Raw genomic sequence first — 4,325 nt, 5'->3', positions numbered from 1 at the left:
GGGCAGACATGTGAGAGATTATCTAGATTAAGGTTAGCTTCTGAATGTCTGTGAAAATTCATCTTAATTTGGGCTGCACCAGTCCCTGGCCAGGGATCCCAGGACTTACCTGGAGAGACAGCTGAGTATTAGCTTTTATCATGCTCTACTTTCTGTTGTCAAGGGATGGGACCAGCTGCTTCAGGCTCCTGCTGCCTTGACTTGCCAGCTGTGATGGACTGTACCCTTGAACTGTGAGCCAGAATAAACCCTTCCCCTTCTATTGCTTTCATTGCTTTTGTGAGATATTTTATTACAGCGACAGGAAAAGAAACTAAGACAGACTGTAGCATGTATTACTGATTACTAATGAGATCAAGGAAGAAACTAAGACAGACTGTAGCATGTATTACTGATTACTAATGAGATCAAGGAAGAAACTAAGACAGACTGTAGCATGTATTACTAATTACTAATGAGATCAAGGAAGAAACTAAGACAGACTGTAGCATGTATTACTGATTACTAATGAGATCAAGGAAGAAACTAAGACAGACTGTAGCATGTATTACTGATTACTAATGAGATCAAGGAAGAAACTAAGACTGTAGCATGTATTACTGATTACTAATGAGATCAAGGAAGAAACTAAGACAGACTGTAGCATGTATTACTGATTACTAATGAGATCAAGGAAGCTCACTGTATTTGGGCCTGTGACTTACAGTATATCTGATTGAGAATATTGTTATATTTTTCTGAGAAATACCATATTTACCATGTTGTTGTAAGCTTTTCCCTAAACATTAAATCTGAAAGCAGCTAAGAACTGCAGAGAATTCGCAGGGGCTGTAGCTCAGTGGTGGGGTGTATGCTTTGCATATGTGATACCCTGGGTTCAGTCCCTGAAATCCCCCCTCAAAATAACAGGGAGGAAGGGAGCAGGGGAAAAGAACTGGAGAGCACCTTTCCAATGTGGATGTGCATCATTCAATCAGCCTAGTAGAACACTGCCTTACGTTAAAGTGTTCTTTATCTCTGACCCACCACTCCAGTCTTACAGTTCTTACCCTCTCAGTGTTGAGAAATAATGTTGCAGTATTTGAAATCTATGCAAATGCTTAATAGTTTGTATGAAAACATCGGAAGATTTTAAAATTTTGTTTGGGACTTATCTGTCATCAAACTTTGATATGCTTTACAGAACAAGTAATCACACCCCGAAGGGAGTAGGGACTAGAATGGATAATTATGAAAATTTAGACTATATAAGACTATTCAGGAAACCACTGAAATTGCAGCCAGTTGGACTTTATTTATTTTGGAGACAAGATCTTTTTCTTTCTTTTCTTTTTGGTTTTTTCAAGACAGGGTTTCTCTGTGTAGTTTTAGAGCCTGTCCTGTAACTTGATCTGTAGACCAAGCTGGGCTTGAACTCACAGAGGTCCACTTGCCTCTGCCTTCTGAGTGCTGGAATTAAAGGCGTGCACCACCACCACCACCACCACCACCACCACCACCACGACCACGGCTTGGCTGGAAACAAGATCTTACATAGCTCAGACTGGTCTGGAACTTGCCCAAAGTGGCCTCCAACTTGCTATGCAGCCAGAGTGGCCTTGAATTTATGATCCTCCTGACTTCCCAGTGCTGGGATTTCCTTGTGTGTGTGCCACCACACTAGGTTTGTGCAGTGCTGGAACCCAGGGCCTTGTGCATGCTAGACAAGTACTCTTCAACTGAAGTATATCCTCATCCCTGAAGCTTTTGAAAATGGACCTCCAGGCTGGGCAGTGGTGGTGCATGCCTTTAATCCCAGCATTCAGGAGGCAGAGACAGGTGGATCTACGGAGTGGGTTCCAGGACAGTCACAGCTGTGACACACAGAAACCATGTCTCGAAAAACCCAAAAAAAAAAAAAAAAAAAAAAAAAGAAAGAAAAGAAAAAGAAAAAGAAAAGAAAATGGACCTCCGAACTGGGCATGGTGGTACACACCTTTAATCCCAGCACTTGGGAGGGACCCTAATCTAAATAGTGCATTCCAGGCCAACCAGGGCTACACAATAAGACCCTTTCTGGGAAAAGCATGTCCATATTAGAGCCAGGGTATAGACTTGTATTAAAGAATATTGTTTTATCTTTGCCATTTGTGTTTTGCCCTTCCTTTGATGAAAAATAAATTCAGCACTTACATGCCCAGGAGGTGCCTTTGGCTTCCTACTGTTTGAGTCTGCTCTGGAGTTTTTATATGAAAATGTTTGAAATTCAGGCTCTTATGTCAGGCAGGGTGGTGCATGCCTATAACCCTAGCCCCAGAGAGGCAGAAGAATTCTTACACATTTAAGGCCAGCTTGTTCTATATGACTCCTTCTAGGCCAATCAGGGCTACGTAGACAGATTTGCCTCAGCATAAACAAGAAGGTTCCTAAAGTATCTGCTATCCTGTAGAATGCCAGAGAACTGCCTGCTTTTGATAGGTAGCTGAGCACACCCCACGCCCATGCCTGTTGTCTGCCATTGAAGGATTATAGCATTGTGCAGTACTTGACCAGACTGAGTATGTCTGATTGGGGAGAGATCAGCACCCACATATACCTTAATGGAAAAAATGACCAGACCCTTGGCAATGTTCTGACTGCGGAAGAAACCTAATAACTGGCTCCGTTCACACTCACAGTAAGTTCCCAACACTGACCAAAACACACTTGATAGAAACAGAAAACTGGAATAGATAGAACTCCGGCTGGCAGAGCTTACATATTTATACATTCTTCTGTGTCGAGCTCAGTGGTTCGAGAATGTTTTCTGGCATGACTGCAGTACACAAATGTTTTCAATTTGAGCTAGCACATTTTTCATCTAATTAGTATGCAGGATAAAGTTCACTGCCCTGGAGATGACTTCGCTCAAGTTTTAAAAACAGACTAATGAAGTTCAGGTCTGGGACGCGACAATTATGTGGACTTGGAGTTGTTTCCTATGAATGTCTTAATAGCTGGGTAATATCGCTCTAGAGAGAGGGTCATTCTGTTTCCAAACAACTGATGCCCTTGCACAGGCTACTCAGTGCTTTCTGGTGTTCAAAACTTAGGTTGGGCAAATTCCTTGATTTTGATCAAGGGGAACCTCGTGAAAGCAGTAATAAACTAGAGCGGTGGTTGTATATAATTAGGTATATTAGGGGGTATTTCAAATAAGATTTGCCGGCTGTGGTGGTGCATACCATTAATCCTAGTACTCTGGAGGCAGAGGCAGGCAGATCTGTGAGTTCAAGGACAGCCAGGACTACATAGACCCTGTCTCAAAAGACCACATACACAAAATTCTTAGCTGGGAGTGAAGCTCAGTGATAAGAGCATATGCTTACCAAGAAGGAAGGAGGCCCTAGGTTCAATATTCAGTAAAACAAACACCCCAAAACCTTAAGTAGTCTATAAAGACTAATTTTGATTAAGTATGTTCTGTTTCTTCACTATTTGACAGAAAATTCAGAGGAAAGTCATTGTTCATACATGTCTAGCAATAGCCAGCACCATACCCATAAAGTCTTGAAGGTAGAGTAGCTAGATGAGGAGTTTGTTCTGTGTTGATAGCAGGGAAGGGAGCTACTGTGAGCACAGTTGCCCTTATTCAGCACTATGAAACCTGAAGTGTTTATATACTCCACCCTGCCCACCTTCAGCAGTCCTTGTAGGCTTGATTCTGACTAGAAGACACAGTTGTTCAGCCTTACGGGTGCCTTGCCTAGGCACTCAGAGTCTCACAATTGTGCTAGACCCGTAGGGGAAAAAAAGAATATGCGTTTCGTTTTTTCATCTGTGGGAGTTCTCTCATGGACTGTAATCATTTTGGAGTAGGAAAATCTCCATTTCTGCATTTGTCCAAACCATGCCATTTGTGGCCTGTGAGGCCCTGTGTAGCCTGTGTTAGCCTCAGTTTCTCCACAAGTTAAACATGGTGGACCAGATGATCTCCAAGGGTCCTTCTGGCTTTCTCATCATGAAGTTCCATTGTTTTCTGTGCACAGGCAGCTGGGGCATTGTTACATAGGTCAAGTAGGACTGTGAGGATCATCTGCTGACCTACTGTCCCAGCAGACAGATTTGTGACGGCTTTGCTGAAGCCGTCGGGGACAGTCTTGGATGATGAAGCACTCCTGAGTGCCAGAGTTGTCAGCTGGCAGTGCCACTTTGCAGGTGTCCTGTTGGTATGACTTCTTCCTGTTGGGATCCTGAGTGACAGCATGAGTGGCCCATCGCAAGTTCAGCTTACATAGTCATTGGTTCCTCCACACTCCTGACCAATCCAGTTCCCTGGCATAAGGACCCATGAGTTAGCCACAGTT

This window comes from Peromyscus californicus, unplaced genomic scaffold, assembly GCF_007827085.1.
Source record: "Peromyscus californicus insignis strain IS unplaced genomic scaffold, ASM782708v3 Scaffold_15__1_contigs__length_86483966, whole genome shotgun sequence".
Lineage (NCBI taxonomy): Eukaryota > Metazoa > Chordata > Mammalia > Rodentia > Cricetidae > Peromyscus > Peromyscus californicus.
This window is presented reverse-complemented; position numbering follows the sequence as displayed.